The sequence below is a fragment of the Chelonoidis abingdonii genome, chromosome 4, assembly GCF_003597395.2.
Source record: "Chelonoidis abingdonii isolate Lonesome George chromosome 4, CheloAbing_2.0, whole genome shotgun sequence".
NCBI classification, from domain to species: Eukaryota; Metazoa; Chordata; order Testudines; family Testudinidae; genus Chelonoidis; species Chelonoidis abingdonii.
The window spans coordinates 69,087,402-69,109,101 of NC_133772.1; the positions used below are offsets into that span (position 1 = coordinate 69,087,402).

At 42.6% G+C, this 21,700-nt stretch overlaps 1 protein-coding gene across 3 annotated transcripts in view; it reads right to left on the reverse strand.

Moving 5' to 3' along the window:
* SHANK2 (SH3 and multiple ankyrin repeat domains 2) overlaps nucleotides 1–21,700 on the reverse strand; it is a 673,265-nt gene that overhangs the window by 603,890 nt on the left and 47,675 nt on the right. For all 3 annotated transcript variants that reach the window (XM_075065249.1, XM_075065248.1, XM_075065253.1), the window contains exons 2-3: nucleotides 20,374–20,437; nucleotides 14,013–14,082 (exon numbers count right to left, since the gene is read on the reverse strand). The gene's annotated coding sequence lies outside the window, so the exon portion shown is untranslated. The remainder of the gene's footprint in view (nucleotides 1–14,012; nucleotides 14,083–20,373; nucleotides 20,438–21,700) is intronic.

Below are 21,700 nucleotides of genomic sequence, written 5' to 3' on the forward strand. Positions count from 1 at the left end.
TTTTTTTTTTTAAATAAACAAATACTTTGTTGGTCTCTGGAGAATACAGTTTGTACCAGTTTGTATAGGTGCACCTTTCCACAAGGGTGGCTTCTCTGGAGATGTCACAACCTGCATGAATTTGCCTAATCACCCCTGGTATTATTCTATTTATTTCCAATGAAAATACATACAATTACACAATAACACCTACATGGTTGCATTTTAATACAATGAATCCCAAAGATATTAACCCTGATTCAAAAATGTTTAACTTAATTCAATACAATTTATCTTAATTCCATAAGGTTTGTTCAACCTATTACAGGAAATTGTCAGTCTGTCATACTTTCTTCTCAAGAAAGAAAGAAAGAAAAGACTGAAATAAAATTATCAGGCTAATTTGTTTGTCCTGGATTTCATGTACATCATTCCCACTAGGAGTAGTGTTCATTTCTTAGAGAATTAATTTCTGCCCTCAGAATATATACACATATTATACATATGTTTACATATTAAACAGAGATCAGATTCTGCAGTCCTGACTGATGCAAAACATTACTTGAGGTTTGCTCAAGTAAGGACTACAGAGTTTGGCTGTTCTATATCTAGAATGACCAGATGTCCCGATTTTATATGGACAGTCCTGATTTTTGGGTCTTTTTCTTATATGGGCTCCTATTAACCCTCACTCTCTGTCCTGATTTTTCACACTTGCCAACTGGTCACCCTATCTATATCAGGCTGTAAGGGAGTGGACTCACCACTGCAGTACCTCCTGCGGGTTGTCGGAGGGAATTAGCTCATCCCAGCTCCAGAGCGCCCTCTGCAGGCCGGTGATCCACCTTATCTCACTCTGGCCCTCATGTCCTCCCAGGATGCAGTGCCCTGTTATCTGGGGTGCTGCCCCCTGGCAGTGACCCCACAGTTCTGGGTCTCCGCCTTCCAAGGGAACCCCCACCCACTATCCCCACTTCACCTCAATCTTGGCTACTGCCAATCATCACTTAGCCCCCATTCACTGGGGCAGACTGCAGCCACTCATCACAGGCAAAGGGGTTTGGACCTGCTGCCTCTGCCTACCCATGGGCTGCCCCTTTGCAACCCCAGTACCCAGTTGGCCTTACCCTAGGCCTGCAGCCTGAGGGGCTTTCAGGCCAGAGCTCCCCAGCTCCTCTTGCCTTTCCCAAGCCCTGCTCCACCTTAGGTACCCAGGTACGCTCCCTAGCAGCCAGGCCCTTCTCCCTCTAAAGGAAGAGAGTGTGTCCGGGCTGCCCTGGCCTTCTTATAAGGCCTGGTTGCTCTGTTTGGGGCATGGCTCCAGCAGCAGCCACTTCCCCCAGTCAGCTGGGGTTTTGCTCCCTTCCCCAGCCCTAGCCTTCTGCAGGGCTTTTCGAACCCTTTCAGGGCTGGAGCAGGTGATCACCTCGCTAAACAGGCGTTCCCCAATTTTTTTGTAGCATGGACCACATCTTAAGGGAGAGATTGTTTTTTGACCACCTTCCCATCCATTCAAAATCACGCAGACCACTGCCTTCCCATTTGCAAACCCATAACTTTCCTGTAGCAACTACAGCAATTGCTTAGATGTGCAAATGAATATTAGGAAAGTAATATAGCACCGTGCATGAGTTTTAGCTGTAGTATGACAACAGGAAGGTGGCCACTGACAGCATTGGCAACATTATACTGCCCCTGTCTGGGAATTTGTGGCCTGATCCTACCACTCTTGCAACTACTGCAAAAGGCGGACAGAATCAAGAGTTACATTTTCAAAATGCTTTGGAAATAGTTCTGGATATAAGTGCAGTTTAGAGGTCTTGTTCCCATTTAAATCAATGGCAAATTGCCATGCAACACTTGCATTTTTGTATTCTGTATTTAAAATGTGCTAAAAGGGTTAGCCTACAAAACCGAAGATTAACCTACCACTAAGGCTTAATCCAATGACTCATGAAAAGTAAGCTTTCCTGGAAATGTCTAACCAACAGTAGATTCTGCAATTTGTGGAATCCTAGATATCTATATGCCTCAAAACAAATTCTCACTTACAAAGTTCTCTCACCTTTGCTGCAGAATGTTGGCTATAAATTGCAGTGATCCACCGCACATTCCTTTCTTGATCTTGTTAAAGGGATACAATCAAATTTAAATATACATTTGTCTGAGTATTTTTACCTATTATTGTTACAACATCTCTCTGCATATATAATTTGTATAACCGAAAGAGACTACGGAAAAAAATGTTTCCTAGTTTATTCACTTAGTCACTGTCAATGTTTCTCTTGTATCATCACTTTCCCCTGTTGCTTGTGTGGACCTTTAACTCAGCAACAAGGGAGAAAGACAGGAGAACTCGAGAGACAGGGGTAGGGCAAGAAATATCTCTTACTCATGTATTTATTTGTAATTGACTAGATTTCATGTTGACGGTACCCCTTTAAAGCCTGATTAGGTGAATTCATTACCATTTGTGATTTCATGAAAGAACACTTAGGAAATTCAAACAAGTGAAATTATAACAGCCTAATCAAGGAATGCAAAGAGAATATAAATGCACTTGAAAAACCTTGATTGAATCATGATCTAAAATATTCCTAACAACCGGTCATACAAATTAAGCAAAATCAGACTCCAGGACTACAAATGTAAGCCTTTACCAGCACAAACCTAATAACAGTTACAGAGATCTTTCTAAATCATATGTAGGTGATGAACATAGCCGAACATACAGGACCTTATATCCAGAAGCCTTTGTTATAACAGCTGTCATAAGAGTAAGCTGCATTAAGAGGAGATGCACTGACCAAGCAGTGATGCCTTCGGGTAATGTGCTTTTGAAGGGCATGCTTCCCTTAAGGGGCTCAGGGAGCACAGAGATGGGCACCACACAACAAACAATCAGGAGGAAATTCAGTGCGCTGAAATACATGGCATTTCCTTTCCTCTAGACAGATTTCTTTCATGAAGGTGCAAATCCAGACTATGATTTTTAACCTGATTCTGTCCCTTTTGTAATGTCTCTTGTAGTAGAGAATAGACCTGGTTCAAATGATGATTCTGGTTACAGATAGGCCCAGTAATTCTTCTCCCTGGGCTCTCTAAACTTCCAGATTGACCAACACAAGCCTGAGCTACCTAGTGGCTCTGCACTCTGGATGAAATCCTGAACCACTGAAGGCAAAGAGGTTTGCCATCAGGGTTAGAATATCTGGATGTATATTTATTTTAATATATAAGAAAAAGAAAGAAAGAAAGAAAGAAAGAAAGAAAACTGAAGTTTTGGGGATTAACCCAGACCAGTGCGGGGATGTCTGAGCACCTACTCTGTAACTCTGCGTGCCTTAAATGCTATGCTGTTGTGGTTCACAGCCCAGACACCAACAGCCACCATGCAGGTCACATCCTGGCTTCTACCACTCAGTTACTATTTGCAGAGTGACACTAAGGCCAGGTCTACACTGCGACTTTAAATCGGTTTAATGGCCTATATACCGATTTAACGCTGTATCCGTTCACACGACGTCGTCATTAATATCGAGTTAAACGGCTCCTTAAATCGATTTCGGAACTCCTCCCAAACGAGAGGAGTAGCGCTAAATTCGATAGTGATAACTCGGATTAGGGTTCATGTGGACGGAAATCGACGTTATTGGCCTCCGGGCGGCATCCCAGAGTGCAGCACTGACCGCTCTGGACAGCAATCTGAACTCGGATGCAGCGGGCAGGTAAACAGGAAAAGCCCCGCGAACTTTTGAATTACATTTCCTGCTTGCCCAGCGTGGAGCTCTGATCAGCACGGCTGGCGATGCAGTTTGAAATCGAAAAAGAGCTCCAGCATAGACCGTACGGGAGATACTAGGTCTGATCGCTGTATGGGGAGACAAATCTGTTGTATCCAGCTCCGTTACAGAACACGAAATGCCAAAGCGTTTGAATAAAAAACTCCAGGATACACAGCGCTGTGTGACAAGCGTAACGGGAAGCCAGAGACTCAAATGGATGCTCATGAAGGGAGGGAGGGGGTACTGAGGACTCCAGCTATCCCACAGTCCACAGCAGTCTCTGAAAATTATTTGCATTCTTGGCTGAGCTCCCAATGTCTGTAGGTTCAAACACAGTGTCTGGCGTGGTTCAGGGAACAGCTCCTCAGTTTATTTCCCCCCACCACCACGTGAAAAAAAAAAGGGAAAGATTGCTGTGCTATGGCGTTTGCTCAATGCACTCCGCGAAAAAGGCGCCAAAGGGTTGTCTGCTGCCTTCACAAAGGGAGGGGTGAGGCTGTACCCAGCACCACCCGGGGCAGTGTTTTCTGCCCCATCAGGCACTGTGCTCTCAACACGGAAGTGGGAACTATGGGATAGCTGAGGAACAGCTACCCACAGTGCACCGCTCCTGAAATCGATGGTAGCTTTGGACCATGGACGCAAACAATCGATTTCGGGATCCCACTGTGGACACGCTAAACCGATTTTATTAGATCTGTTTTGTAATATCGGTTTAAGCTAATTCGAAATAATCGTGCAGTGTAGACGTACCCTAACACCGCTGCCTCAGCCCTGATTTTCCCCAACACCATCTCCCTGCAGTGTCCAGCCCTCTCCTAGAACATCACAGAAGTTAAGTTCTTTGCTCCTTTAAAGAATCAATACAATACTGCTCATTAATTGATAAATATTCTTAGTTTAATCACAGCACTGAATTGGTTTATAGTAAAAGTAAAACAAGTTTATTAAACAAAAATATATAGATTTAAGTGAGTTCAGGTTCAAGGGATAAAGGCTTGGTCTACACTACCAACTTACGTTGGTATAATTGTTGGTGGAGATATCGCTATGTCAATTAGAGGACTTCTCCCGTTGATATAGCTGCTGCCTCTTGGGGAGGTGGAGTACCTACATCAATGGGAGAAGCTCTCCTGTCGGCGAAGGTAGCATCTTCACTAAACACTATCGCGGCACAGCTCCACCAGTGCAGATGTGCCACAACAGCACTGTAAGTGTAGACAAGCCCAAAGACAGAAAGGGTTACAAACAAACAGAAATAAAAATACACTTTCTAACAGATAAGATCTAACAAATTACTGTCTTTCTTCAAGGTAGTTTCCTCCCCAATTTTCCTTTTCCAGCAAAGACTGCCTGGCTCTTAGCCAGGTTCCCCGCAGAGTCAAAAGCACTGGCTTTCCTTGTCTTCTGAGGTGTAAAATAACTTAGGAGTTCACTCCCCCTCGCTATATAGACCAGTAAACCTTTGAAATTTATTCTTCTTAAATGTATTTCCAGATAGAGTTCCTTTTTCCTGCTGGGTGTGGAAGCCATGATGTCTGGTGTAGACTTCATGTGGTCTTTTCCCCAGGGGTGATTTTTACACTGCAAATGACCAATTTCTGCAACCTCCAATACAAATGAATAGCCCATTGAATTTGGCCACTTCTGGTTTGAGGTGCTGGCCTCTTTCCCCTTTTTTTTTTTTTTTTTTTTTTTTTTTTAAGAGAAAACCTGTTTATCAACTCCCCCTGACATGCCTGGTTTAAACACATTATAAGTATAATTCCATCACCTCTATATAATCCTTTGAGGGTTCACTGTACATACATCACACCAGAATATTAATGATCAGTGACTTATTAGTTTTTTAATGACATATTATATGACACCTATTACATACATATTATAACAACAGTAACTTGGGGTACACTGAACTGGTCAGACCAACTGAAACTCACTGCTAGATACCAGGGACCTCTTGCCTTCTAGCATAGGGATGCTCTTTAGGGTCACAATGACACAATGCAAATACAGTCTTTATTATGTGCAGTTGGTATGGTATTTCATCTTAATGATGTAATAAAGCCCTCATGCACTCCCACAAAAGTTTAAATTTTTAGATGAACAGAAAAATCTCTGTACATGGGCACAGGAGGAATGGAGGGTGTGACATTTGTATAATTTAGCCTAAGAAACTGAAATACACAGGAGTAAAATATATATTACGTGGCTGCAGGGAATTTTCTAATATAATCTATGAACCACTTCCACTAATGCAAAGTAAAAAAGAAGTGCAATATGACTATGTAAAGGAATATCGGTGATATTAAGAATTATTTTTGTTATCTAAAAATGTATTTCGTGCACTGGTAGAAGTTTTACACATACCTATAATTCATTATAGATCAAATATCCTTATTTTACACTGGGTATATTTTTTCCACAGTAAGAGCTGTGGGGAAATAAACACAGAATCTATGTCAGAGCCAGAGGCTGTAAAATAACACATGAAGCCATAACTTCAAGATGCCTTAACTAAAAGTGATCTGAAAGTAATATTTCACTTTGTCTGTAATATTCAATAAAAGGAGTATACAGTTGTTCAGTTCTCCCTCTTCAACTAAAAAAAAACAAAACAAAACAAAAAAGAGAGAAAAACAACCTAATCTGGACACACTACCTCAAAAGGATAACTCGGTGGTTTGAGCATTGGCCTGCTAAACCCAGGGTTGTAAGTTCAATCCCTGAGTGGGCCATTTGGGGATTTAGCTGGGGATTGGTCCTGCTTTGAGCAGGGGGTTGGACTAGATGATGTCCTGAGGTCCCTTCCAACCCTGATATTCTATGAAAAGCTCAAATATTCACCCTCACAACAGCATTTGAAGTCTCTGCTTCTCTCACACACAGGTCCCACCACTCCAGCCCACACAGAATCTTGTAGCCTGTCTTCACACAAAGAGCAACTTCATCACTCCCATCCTAAAACAAATCCACTGCCTCCAGGACAGAAGACAGTTTGGTGTAACTCCAATGGAGTCTGTGGAGTTTCCCTGGCAAAGAATTTTTGTTTTTTAAAACCTTGGGTGGACTCGCTCCAGCCTACCTTAAAGACCAGAGGCCTGTTCTGGCACTGCCACCACCACCGGTTTTAAGCTGTGTTTTCTACTTCCTTTCTTGCCTCCTCTGCTTCTTTAGTGACATCCTCTTACCTGTCCCTTCCCACATATGGACCAATGTCAGTGTGCAAACCTTTGTCCTCTGCAGCCCGCAACATCTGCAATAGACTCCTTCTAACTCCTCATTGACATGCCATCAATTTTTAAAACTAATGTGAAAAACAGCTTTCTTACCGTGCCTTCTTTTACAACTGATTTTTCATTTTATCATTGTCTTTGTATTATTTGACTCCATAAATGATATTGATATATAAAGCCTGATCCTGCACCTACTGTAGTCAAAAGGAAACTTATCACAACGGTTCCATAACTCGTGTGAAACCCCCTGTACAAAATAAAGTTATACCGTATTAAATACACCCAGCTATGTTTAAACAAAGTAAATTATGACTAGCCCAATGATCCAGAAGACAATACCATGTAAAAGATTCAAAGAATCAGATCCTGGACTCTAATTCCTCTAGCTATTCAAAGCTTAGGGCACCACAGCACTTAAGAAGATTTATAGCCCTTACCACACGTACCTGTACCTCTCCATTGCCTCTCATTATAAAGCAGCACAACATGCTCATTTCTGACTGTCTGCTTTTCCCATTTGCAGTGATCATGAATGCTATGAATGTGAATGGAGAGGAATGAGAAAAGGCACCCCAGAATTAGAAAGTAAGCAAAAGCCTTACACCATTACATCCAGTAAACTTCAAACTGTGCTCCTATTTTTGGTGCTTATATACCATCCAAATTACCTTCAGAGCAACCCTTGTTCTTTGTGCCTCAGGTTTGATGGCTCAGACACACACCACTGAAGTCTTTCCATTCCCCCCAGACTATTTAGCACAGCTGAACAAATAATTAATAATGAATTTGAATTCGTAATGAAATATTGCTTATTTTTTTTCCTTATGTTTGGAATTAGGCTGATTATTTTTGCTCACCCATCATGATGTTCTCAAATCCATTGCATATTTGAAGATATATATACACACCATATAGGTGGAGGTAGTATCCATGTGATACAGTAAATTATTTTACTCTTGTGATAAATTGTACATGTAAAACATATCACATACTAGTGGCAACATCACCATCACACTAAGACATCTTTCCTAGGACCTGTATTCACAACTTAGAAATTAACTTTCCATGAACATTTTTGCCAGCCAAAATAAATGATTCACATATTCACAGAAATAAATATGAGAAAGGAACGAAATTTGTGAAAGAGAATTAATTTTAAAATGTAAACAAATTTGCAAAAATGTTTTTGCATTATTACCACCTCTACTAATTTGTAGTGATATTGTTTATTTATACGCACCAAAACTGCAGTGTGTAGGTACCAATGCAATCAGCCAATACACCTCTAAATGAGTAATGATTACTACAAAAAAAAATTTCAAAGAATAATTCTAAATTCTACCACTTGTCAGCCTACAGTGGAACATTGCAGAAACAGGGCTATAGCAATATATCCGCTCTTTCAAATGATCCTCTAGGAAGAGCTGTGAGTAGCACAATGCAAACAAGAAATATATTACATCCATCTTCAAGAAAATAAGACGAGAGAGCTAGAACAAAGAATATTGAAAGAGGGGTCTGTTGTGGCAGATAGCACCTCATAGATACTGTGCAGAAAAAGTTGATTTAGAAACACAGAGAAATTAGCATTAGAGTCCAGCAGACGAAATTCTGCTCTCAAATATATCATGAAATGAAGTTGCATACTTTAACTTGTCTGTCAGCTTTTCTGAAGCACTCATCACCATCGTATCTGGGGCCCGGATTGTCAAAGTGCACAATTTTACCATTGTTTACAACAGGAGCAGAAGCAGGGCCTACATGCTGTGAAATTAAGGTAGAATTTGTCCTAATGTGAGTAGTCCACACAATTAAAAATTTTAAGAGTTAAATGTTGACGTAATTATCTAAGCTCCGGTCTACACTACGAGTTTAGGCCGAATTTTGCTGCATTAGATAGATTTAACCTTGCACCCGTCCACACAATGAAGATGTTATTTTTGACTTAAAGGGCTGTTAAAATCAATTTCAGTATACGTCCCCTGACGAGGGGATTAGCACTGAAATTGACCTTGCCAGGTCGAATTTGGGGTAATGTGGTCACAATTCAACGGTATTGGCCTCCGGGAGCTATCCCAGAGTGCTCCATTGTGACCGCTCTGGACAGAACTCTCAACTCAGATGCATTGGCCAGATAGACAGGAAAAGGCCCACAAACTTTTGAATCTCATTTCCTGTTTGACCAGTGTGGCAGTCTGCAGGTGACTGCAGATCTCATCAGCAGAAGTGACCATGATGGAGTCCCAGAATCTCAAAAGAGCTCCAGCATGGACTGAACGGGAGGTACGGGATCTGATCGCTGTATGGGGAGACGAATCCGTGCTATCAGAACTCTATTCCAAAAGACAAAATGCCCAAACCTTTGAAAAAAATCTCAAAGGGCATGAAGGACAGAGACTATAACAGGGACCTGCAGCAGTGCCGCGTGAAATGTAAGGAGCTGAGGCAAGCCTACCAAAAAAACAGAGAGGCAAACAGCCACTCTGGGTCTGAGCCCCAGACATGCCGCTTCTATGATGAGCTGCATGCCATGCTAGGGGGTGCAGCCACCACTACCCCACCTCTGTGCTTTGACTCCATCAATGGAGTAGCACACGATGGGGATGCAGGTTTTGGGGATGAGGAAGATGATGAGGAGGAGGTTGAAGATAGCTCACAGCAAAGAAGTGGAGAAACCATTTTCCCCAACAGCCAGGAACTGTTTCTCACCCTGGACCTGAAGTCAGTACTCCCTGAACCCACCCAACGCTGCCTCCCGGGCCCGCCAGGTGGAGAAGAGACCTTTGGTGAGTGTACCTTTGTAAATATTATACATGGTTTAAAAGCAAGTGTGTTTAATGATTAGTTTGCCCTGGCATTCATGGGCAGTACAGCTACTGGAAAAGTCTGTTAACGTGTCTGGGGATGGAGCAGAAATCCTCCAGGGACATCTCCATAAAGCTTTCCTGGACATACTCCCAAAGCCTTTGCAAGAGGTTTCTGGGGAGGGCAGCCTTATTCCGTCCTCCATGGTAGGACACTTAACCACGTCAGGCCAGTAGCATGTAGTCTGGAATCATTGCATAACAGAGCATGACAGCATATGGTCCTAGTGTTTGCTGGCATTCAAACAGCATCCGTTCTTTATCTCTCTGTGTTATTCTCAGGAGAATGATATCATTCCTGGACACCTGGTTGAAATAGGGTGATTTTATTAAGGGGACATTCAGAGGTGCCCATTCCTGCTGGGCTGTTTGCCTGTAGCTGAACAGAAATGTTCCCTGCTGTTAGCCATGTGGTGGGGAGAGGGGTGAAGTGATCATCTCAGAGAATTGGGGGTGGCTTAGTTGGGACGGTGCTCCACGTTCACCCGAAAACTGCAGCCCCTCCTCCTTTTAAATGGCCAACCCATTTTAAATGGCCAACCCAATGGCCGCTCGGTATGGGAAATGAGGGCACTGCTGTTTGAAACCATTCCCATATGATAAGAATGCTAAAGAAGCCAAAAGACTGTCTTACCATGGCTGCCTGCATGTCAAATTCTGTTGCCCAGCCCTGCGGGAAAGATCTCTCAGATCAAACCGGCATACCTTCAATAAGAGGCAAAATGCGACCTTGTACCGAAAGCACGTGTGCTATGTAATGTTAACAGCAAGGTTTACTGTGATAGAGTCTACCATTGTTCTCTAAAATGTGTCTTTTTAACTACCATTCTCCCTTTTTTTTCCTCCACCAGCTGCAAATGTTTCAATGCTCACACTATCTTCTCTTTCCCAGAGGCTAGTGAAAATTAGAAGGTGAAAAAAATGCACTCGTGATGAAATGTTCTCTGAGCTCAAGCAGTCTTCCCACACTGAAAGATCCCAGCAGAATGTGCGGAGGCAGACAATGTCAGAGTCCAGGAAAGCACAATATGAACGCAAGAACAGGTAGTGGGCTGAAGATGATAGGTGGCATCAGGTTGGTGACAGAAGGCAAGAGGCAATGCTGAGGCTACTGGAGGAACAAACTGATATGCTCTGGCGTACGGTTGAGGTTCAAGAAAGGCAGCTTGAGCACAGACCACCGCTACAGCCCCTTGTTTAACCAATTGCCCTCCTCTCCAAGGTCCACAGCCTCCTTGCCCAAGAAGGCGGTGGGGTGCCTCCAGGCACCCAACCACTCCACCCCAGAGGACTGCCAAAGCAACAGAAAGCTGGCATTTAATAAGTTTTAAAGTGTAGTGTGGCCTTGTCCTTCCCTCTTCTCCCACACTACCCAGTGCTTCCCTCCTCCTCAACCCCTCCCAGGCTACCTTGGCAGATATCCCCCTATTTGTGTAATGAATTAATAAAGAATGCATGAATGTGAAGCAACAATGACTTTATTGTCTCTGCAAGCGGTGATTGAAGGGAGGACGGGGGGTGGTTAGCTTACAAGGAAGTAGAGTAAACCAAGTAGGGGGGAATTCATCAAGGAGAAACAAACAGAACTTTCACACCGTAGTCTGGCCAGTCCTGAAACTGGTTTTCAAAGCTTCTCTGATGTGCACCATGCCCTCCTGTACTCTGCTAACCACCCTGGTGTCTAGCTGCACATAATCAGCAGCCTGGTGATTTGCCTCAACCTCCCACTCCTCCATAAACGTCTCCCCCTTACTCTCACAGATATTGTGGAGCGCACAGCAAGCAGTAATAACAATGGGAATGTTGGTTTCACTGAGGTCTATCCAAGTCAGTAAACTGCACCAGCATGCTTTTAAAAGTCCAAATGCATATTCTACCAACATTCTGCACTTGCTCAGCCTATAGTTGAACAGCTCCTGACTACTGTCCAGGCTGCCTGTGTACGGCTTCATGAGCCATGACATTAAGGAGTAGGCTGGGTCCCCTAGGATAACTATAGGCATTTCAACATCCCCAAGAGTTATTTTCTAGTCTGGGAAGAAAGTCCCTTGCTGCAGCTTTTGAAACAGACCAGAGTTCCTGAAGATGCGAGAGTCATGTACCTTTCCCAGCCATCCCACATTGATGTTGGTGAAATGTCCCTTGTGATCCACGAGTGCTTGCAGCACCATTGAAAAGTACCTCTTTCAGTTTATATAGTCGCTGGCTTAGTGCTCTGATGCCAAGATAGGGATATGGGTTCTATCGCCCCCACCACAGTTAGGGAATCCCATTGCAGCAAAGTCATCCACTATGACCTGCACATTTCCCAGAGTCACTACCCTTGATATCAGCAGCTCTTTGATTGCCTGGGCTACTTGGATCACAGCAGCCCCCACAGTAGTTTTGCCCACTCCAAATTGATGCCCGACTGACCAGTAGCTGTCTGGCGTTGCAAGCTTCCACAGGGCTATCGCCACTCGCTTGTGAATTGTGAGAGCTGCTCTCATCTTTGTATTCTGGCACTTCAGGGCAGGGGAAAGCAAGTTACAAAGTTCCATGAAAGTGCCCTTACGCATACAAAAGTTTCGAAGCCAGTGGGAATCATCCCAAGCCTGCAACAGTATATGGTCCCACCAGTCTGTGCTTGTTTCCCGGGCCCAGAATTGGCATTCCACGGCATGAACCTGCCCATTAACACCATGATATCCACATTGCTGGGGCCTGCACTTTGAGAGAAGTCTGTGTCCATGTCCTCATCACTCTCATCACCGCGCTGCCTTCGCCTCTTCGCCTGGTTTTCAGCTTCTGGTTCTGCATAAACTGCACGATAATGCACGAGGTGTTTACAATGCTCATAACTGCTGGAGTGAGCTGAACGGGCTCCATGCTTGCCATGCTATGGCATCTGCATGGGTAACCCAGGAAAAAAGGCGAGAAACCATTTATTGCTGTTGCTTTCATGAGGCAGGGGGGTGCTGACGACATTTACCCAGAACCACCCACGACAATGTGCTTGCCCCATAAGGCATTGGGAGCTCAACCCAGAATTCCAATGGGCGGCGGAGACCATGGGAACTGTGGGATAGCTACCCACAGTGCAATGCTCTGGAAGTCGATGCTAGCCTCGGTACTGTGGAGGCACTCCGCCAAGTTAATAGTCTTAAGGGTCTTAAGTGGGGACACACACAATCGACAGTATAAAATCAATTTCTAAAAAATCGACTTCTATAAATTAGACCTAATTTTGTAGCGTAGACATACCCTAAGAATTATAAAAGTCCTTAACATTGCAGCTTAAAACTAGAAAAGAAAAGAAAAGAAAAGAAAAGAAAAGAAAAGAAAAGAACTGATGTCATCTTATGGTAGGTATAAATGGGGTTTATTTTAAAAAATTTTTTAATTATTGTCAGTACCCTATTTTAGACACTGCATTTTGAAAAATTTACCCATTAGTTCTTACTAATTAAAAGACTAGCTAATCAGAATTTCCCACTTAGCAGACTTTTGAGGTACTCTGTGCTCTGTTTCTCCTCTTTCTACGTGTCTCCAACCTTTTCCTCCAAATTTTAAATCATTTAGTGTCACATTACACCTCATACTATGCCATTCTCCAGCATCTGTCTAATGCTAAACTGTGTTTGAGAACATGGCAGATGTTCCTCCAGTGCTGAGGAGCCTTTTTCACAACCCTGTGTTCCCAACTGTCATTAACTGGCACAGGCTCCAGCAACACGAGAGCAGCATTATCAGGGCATTCTCTGTAAAAGTCCCATCCTATAGGACTCGGTTCCTCTGACTGTCAAAATTAAATCTAATCTAAGAACAAAAAAAGACAATGATTTAGATTAGATTTAATTTTGACAGTCAGAGGAACCGAGTCCTATAGGATGGGACTTTTACAGAGAATGCCCTGATAATGTTGTTCTGCTGTAGGACCAGTTTTGTGATCCACACAAAATTTAAGCAGGTGGAAACAAAGAGTACATTTCCACTAGCGTTTTATTTTTGTCAAAGGAATACTTCCAAGCCAGTTTTATTAACTCTGCTGCTGCTGCATGCCTTGAAATCTATGCTGAGCATCTTAGTGTATAATAGAGGAAAGAAAACCACAGACATGAATAAACACCAATGATTTATCTGAAATAGCAGCTGATCAACAAACTTACCAGTTAGTGCAGACATGGAGAGCAGCTACACAGAGTTCATCAGAATCTAAATCTCCTTCATTTCAGCTTTCTGTAAAAGGTACAGAGAGGCACAAAGAATGACACAAGAGAAAAAAAAAATTCAGCAGTCAAAAGGCCACTCCTACTTTCTAAAATCTGTTTATAAAACAGGATGATTCACAGTACAAGAGAGCTAATGGCATGTTATACTGTAAAGCACTTAGATAACTATATATCACACCACTCATCTCAAAAATCACACCGAGTCCTAACATTTAAATATTACACACAAACTCTTAAGGGCAGGTCCTATCTTCATTTTGTGTCTGGTACAGCATGGAGTACATTCTTGCGTGTATTACAAAGTAACAACTGGTGGGCCGAGGAATTTGTATTCAGAAATGGATTGAGATTAGATTGAGGTTTTGGTTTTAGGCTGAATCAGAGCTAGCAAACTCAGAAATGACCATGCTAAATTCTTGTGTGCTGTACTTGTGATACATAAGCCAAGATTTCAGCTCATTTGCATAGGTGCTGTAACTAGAGGTGCTAGGGGTGCTGCCACACACCCTCTCGCTTGAAGTGGTTTCCATCATATATAGGATTTACAGTTTGGTTCAATCGCTCTCAGCATCCCCACCATAAAAATTGTTCCAGCATTCCTGCCAACTGGAACCAGGGTTGCTTCTGATTTTGAACCTGGCCCTGCTCTCAGTTGCACCGATGTGAATCCAAAATAACTACACTGACCTCAGAGGGGTTTTGGTACTGTAAAATCAGCGTGAAAACAGGAACAGGCTATATATCTTTACACTGAGAAGAGATTTTCTGCCTTAGTAACAAATTATTTCTTTAAAAGTATCAGAGGGGTAGCCGTGTTAGTATGGATCTGTAAAAGCGGCGAAGACTAACAAACATATTGAAGCACAAGCTTTTGTGGGTGAATACCCACTTCGTCGGATGCACGTCAATATGTTTGTTAGTCTATAAGGTGCCACAGAACTCTTTGCCATTTCTTTAAAGCAACTTTTCTTCTACTGTAAATTGATCAACCCTTTCAGTGAATTCAATAAATCACGTTTTTTTAGATGCAGAAAGCATGAAACAGCCTTTTACTTTTTCAGAAGATTTACAATTAAAAAAAAAACAAAACCAAATACTAAACAGTGAATTGCTACTAGTGCAATTGATTTCAGTGGGACTACCTGCAAAATAAGGTGTGACTCAACATGCATAAGGGTGGTAGAATCTGGCCCTTAACAACTCCCCACTCCAGTGGACAATTGCCTTCGGTAACTACATAAGAAAGTTCATTTAGATAACCTCAGTTTATGCAGTATTTTAAGGCATTTCTTACAGTAAGTATAGTTAATACTACAGATAATGAGGCTACTTTCTCTGATTACTGCAGATAAAATTAGATAGCTTTTTAGGAACAACACTGTAATATATGAGATTCTAGTTTTATTATCTTGCTTTGCCCTAATGTAGTGCTAGTGGGTTATAATCCCACAGATATGGGATCTGTTATGCCTTCAGGAAAAAGAAATCTTAACTCAGTGTGATGGTAATTTAGGGTGCAATACAGACCAGTGTAGGATTATGTTGCCGCCTACTTTGTAATCCTGAGTGTCTCACAATGCCTGACTGCTACAGCTCCCAACCTGGGCCACTCACAACCAGCCTATCAGCATGCAGGTCACACCCAGAGTGTCTGTGCGCTAGGTAGCCTGGTCAGCAATTCTGACTGCAGCAGCCTATCTACAGCCCTATTCTGGCTTCCAACAGCCTTGGTTAATACTTACAGGGTGAGCCTAACACTTTTCTGGTCCTGAATATTCCCAATATTGTGCACTCTGGAGTGCTCAGTCCTCTCCTGGACAGTTCAGAGAAATAATATAGTTTATTTGTTGCTCTAAAGACCAAAAACAAATCACAGTTTATTAACTCAACTAGGGTAAATACACTCTCTCTTTTAAACACAGCACTGAGTTGTTTTATAGTAAAAATAAAACAAATTTATTAACAATAGGCCATAGATTAAGTGACGTCTAATTAAAGGAATAAAAATAGAAAGGGTTACAAGCAGATAAAAGTGAAAACATACATCTAAAGGTCTAAAACTTAATCTAGCAATATACAAGCTTTATTCACGATGGTTTCTCACTTATATTCAGTTCCCAAGCCCCCCTTGGCTAAAGGACATCTTTCACAGCTTGCAGGGGCTCTGTGGGTTTCCCATCCCCCTATATGATTTCTGTGTAAATAGAGCTTCCATTGTTTTTTATTTCATTATGCTTAATTTACATAGGAATCAGGTAGATAGCTGTTGTGATATTCCCTCTTGTCTGGGCTGATTGTACAGCCTACTATCAATGAGTATCCATAAGACCCTATATAGTATTAATACATAAAATTCACAATGCTATTAATCATCAGCATGTCACAGGCTTCCTGAAAATACCTCATTTTCCGTACTTTATAATTCAGTTATATTGTATACAATCAGTTGATTCAATTGATTATTTCTTGAGGTTCAGCCTCCAGTCTTTATAGACCAGTTAACCTTTACAATGTATCCTTTGAAAAGTAAAACCCAGACCAAGCTTCTCTCTCTTACTGGGTGTAGACCAGGGGTCTCAAACTCAAATGATCACAAGGGTCACATGCGGACTAGTACATTGGCCCAAGGGCCGCATTACTGACACCTCCCCCCTCGCCACCCTCAGCCCTGCCCCCACTCCACCCCTTCTATGAGGCCCCGCCCCTGCCCCACCTCTTACCTGCCCTCATTCCAACCCCTTCCCCAAAATCCGTACCCCAACTCCGCCCCCTCCCCACCCTCAGGTGGTGCAGGAGGGGTGTGGCAGGGGCTCAGGGCAGGGATTTGGGGTGTGGGGTGCAGAAGGGATGAGGGATGTGGCAGGGGGTCAGGGCAGGGGGTCAGAGGACAGGAGGGGTGTGGCAAGGGGCTCAGGGCAGGGAGTTGGGGTGTGGGGTGCAGGAGGGATGAGGGATGTGGCAGGGGGTCGGGGTGCAGGAGGGGTGTGGCAGGGGGCTCAGGGCAGCGTGCTGCTCTGGGAAGCGGCTGGAACGTGGGGGAGCAAGGACAAAGGGGCATGTGTTGCTGTTACTTCAGGCAACGCCCTCAGCATCTCCCATTGGCTGGGAACGGGGAACCGCGGCCAATGGGAGCTGCTGGGGGCAGTGCCTGAAGCAACATCAACACACACTCCTGTGCCTCTCTGCCCCCATGTTCTTTCTGCTTCCAGGAGCAGCCCGGGGGCAGGGCAGGGCAGGCAGGCAGGCAGGCAGGGAGCCAGCCCTGCCCCCAGTGCGTGCTGGACCAGAGTCGCTCTAGGTAAATGCTGGAGGATGGCGGGGGGCTGTGAGGAGCTTGCGGGCTGCAGAAAATAACTTCATGGGCCGCGTGTTTGAGACCCCTGGTGCAGACCATATGCTGTCTCCTTCCCCCCGGCTCCCACTTGTTAGTTTGAGGTTTGCCTCCAACCCTTGTTAGTCTGATTGGTCTGTTTACGCAATATGTAAATACATTCTTTGTCTTATAACATACTTTGGAAGTAACTCCCAGGTTGGGAAAACACATTTCTTTGTCTAGTGCAGATGTGTTCACCAACTCTCCCTAGCATGCCTGATTTACACACACTTTAGTCATAATTCAGGCATATATCCATAAGTCTTAATATCCATTGATTAACATCATGCAAGAATATTAATGATCAATGAGTTTAATTTTCAAATGATACCTTGCAAGGTATATTTTTTCAAAGATTATTACAATAGTGCATAGGGTGTGAATATAGGGGTGCTTAGGATCACACTAAGAACTTCCCCTTCTGCAGGGGCAACCATGGAAGGGGAACACTTACTACAATAATATCACAAGGTTTCAGTAGTAGTGTCCCTGTCTCATGATCGGTTTTTTGCGGTGGTGTTTGTGACCTAGGAGAAGAAACTGGGGATTCGTGGAAATAGTCCCCAACTCTGATGCGTTTTTTACAGACATTCAGAGCAGAAGTATCACTAAGTGTACTGCAAGATTATCCATGCCCTTGTAAGCACTCTGGCTTCTGATCCATCCTGCCATTGGTTCCCCAGGCATAACTGCACAGACCTGTAGGAGATTAATGATTGTGGTGATGACAGTAATGCTTGTATGTAAAGCATTCATATCTATGGCAGTTTGCCAAGGATTTTCATTCCCCTCTATGCTGAGCAGTGTAACTGTTACTCAGCTTTTTTAGCTCCTCCCTACATAACACACCCCCTAACCATAAAACTCTACTGCACTCAGGGGCAGAGGACCATGCGACAGAGATATTGTCTTCCTCTTTTTGTACTCTCTGCTCCATTGCCATACAATTTTGTTGCTTTCCATGATTTTAAGTAGAGGGAAAATCCAGCCAATTGTGCTGGACAAATATATCTTGCTTTTGGGTACCTATATGCTATGGAGTGAGGCACTCTATCCATGAATTGGCATACTAAGAGATCAGAAATGACACACATCAGAGACTCGTTTCAGATGCAATGCACTCAAGTTCCTGTCATTTGCTAGAGGAAGTAGCATTGAGCCCCGTCTTCTTCCCAGGACAATCGATGGTTTAGTCCTCTGTAATGTAATCTGATGCAGCTGAAATTGCAGACTGATCTAGCAGTCTTGATTCCAATTTTATTTACACTAGTTCTACACCAGTGCAACTACCTGGACTTCATTTGAGTTGCATCTGATTTACACAAACATAAACAAAATCAAAATTAGGCCTATATTCACATTGCGCTTCTTATAGGTCCACTTTGTTGTGTGGTATTGTTATGTGCATGTTGGCAAATATATTTAAATAATTAACTACAAAAACAAATGTCATTACTTTTTAATTAAAATGCATCAAACTAACCTAAAATGTTTCAATCAGAAAATACTTACACATTCATTTAGAGCAACATTTCCTGCACAGCTTTTACACATAAATATTTTATTTGAATACTGTTACACAACATCAGCATGAAAACAAATTAAGTAATGAACATATTTGCCACACTAGGCTAACATATTTTATACCATATAACAGTCAGCTGCAGTTCAGATGAAACCTAACAGATATTAAAATAGATGTTTAGATCAAGAGGAATTGTGAGCTGCCATCATTTCAGGCAACAGAGTTGACTGTTCTAGGCAGAATTAGAACCCTCCTTGTCGAACAGTTTTCACAATGGGATGTAGAAAGCAGTAAATCATCTAGGGAGGGAGGGAGGATTCAATTGATCTATGCAGAATTGAAAAGAAACTTACCAGTTACTGGGGCATCGTTCCATAACACCGTTTAGATGGTTCAACTATGCAACTGTGGTTCACATTCACAACTAGACATACACTATCTTTGTAGTGTATGTCTTGTTAGGAAATTCCCACTCCATCTTAATCATATTGTCATAAACTAGGTGAGGAAGAATTACACAGCTCCTCTTCAAATTCGCAAGGGTTTTTGTTTCCCTGCTTTCAATTACTGTGCCAGGTCCTGCCTGCCAGGAGGAGCAACTGCAGGGAAAGTCCAGCTCTGCCCCAGCCTCCCTGGGCTGGAGCATGCCCAGTGCAGCTGAAATCTTTAGAGAATTTAGATGCCAAATTCTAACTAGTCTGAGCATGTGCAAATTGAGATTTTTCAAAGGTTTATAACTTGGCCAAATTTGGGTAGATTGCCAAGGGAACTGGAAACAACACATCCCTGATACCAGGGCAACACCCCTCCCTGCCCTTCTCCCAAATTTCCAGTCCCTTCTCCAAAGCATGGACTGCCAGAGCTTCTCAATGAAATGATTGTAAGGTTTTTTTTAAAAAAAAACAAATTGGCAAGACAATGCATTTTTCCATAACCTTGTTCTGAGAAAAGACTAAAGCATTTTAGCTGGAAATTTAAAAAAAAAAAAAAATCAGCCTCAGGCAGACACATAGCACGGCAAATTTCAGCCTGAATAGTTAAGTCTGGCAACATAATAAGTAAACAGGGTCTTGTAATGAAAAGTGTTAATCAACCTTAATTATAGGAGCGTCTAACAGTTCTACCTATAATAAGTGCTAGTATATGGTTAACTTTAGATTTCTAGGCACTACTATGCCACAAATAATACATAAGGCTACCACTGGTTTTGTATCATATTTGGCAAGTTTTTTAATCAATCACTCTGCTTCATTTTCACCTATCCGTATAATAGGGATACTATTATTTAACCACCTCATGCAGACATTTTGAGGATTATTGGTACACACTTTAAATATAAGAAGAGCTGTATAAGTATAAAGTCTTGCTACTTTTTCATCTTCAGCGGCTATTGTACTTACACAAATAAAAGATGAAGGCAACTTTCAGCTTTTGTCCATGTGCAGGAAACTCCTTCACTTCACACTGAGGAGGTAAGAATGCAGGAATTTCATTATCTTACAAAGTTCAAACTCTTTTATTTACAAATTCACAGTGAGTCAAAGCAGGATTCTACAACATTTATTTTGGCTGTAAAGTTGCTCTGCATAGTTGAACTTCACATCAGCCCTATGCCGGCATTCAGAATGCCAGAAGATAATGGAATCCTTTGTACTCTGTAGAAAAAGATCCAGGGTGAAATACACCTCTCTGCTGCGGGTCAGTACAAGCTCTACACACAGCCTTACACCTCAAAACAGAGGTTAAGTAGGACCCACCAAAGAGAATCATCCAGAACTCCTCAGTAATTCAGAACCATTTGTATATCTGTTATATATACACCCACATATTGGTAAACAACAGGAGTTACAGTTGAAATTTCTCAAATTGGGCAAGGTTTTAGAGTTAGGTTCATGCAAATATTTACACAATCCTAACTAGTGTGTGCAAATCCTAAATCCTTACATGCAAAGTGGTGTATTGTCAAGTGCACGTGACTAGCCAATCATTCAATTGGCCATATGAATATGCAAATCTCTCTTTTGTGGGCACGCATGAGAAGTAAAGTAGCCTCAGTTTGCTTTAGCTTAACTAAGGCTGCTTTACTTCTGAATGAGAGTGTTCACACAAGGGTTTAATGCACTTTAGCTAATAATAATACAAGCTAATACTTGGTACCTTTGATTAACACACATTAACTTTCCCGAGTGTCCCCAAGTAGACAAACACTTAGGGTTCTCTACAGTACCCTTCACCGTAGTATCTAATGTCTCGTCTACACTACAAAAAGATCAATTTAAGTCACTTTGTATTAGCCTAATTGTGCGTGTGTCTACACTCAAATACGTATCTGGGCAATATAAGCACCCTGTTACAGCAACACAATAATACCATTTCCCCAAACAACATTGAACCATAGTTCACCTATGGAGGTTGATGTTGTAATGGATCAGCGCATAAGCAATCTGGCCTACTGGTCAGAGCTGGGCTGAGGTCTGCCTACCGGGGATAGTAGTCACTGGGCAGGAGCTGGATCAATCGCAAGTGCCAGGTTCCATAAGCAAGAGTTAGGATCAGAGTCTGGCCAGGGTCAGAGACATAAGACCAAAAATAGTGCTAGGTTGGAATCAGAAGGCAAGAGTCAGGGCCAGAGTCAGGCCGGGTTCCCAGACTGGAAATCAGATGCAGTATCAGGTTAGAATCAAGAGGCAGGAAACAGGACTGGAGATCAAGCAAGGTCTGGCGCTG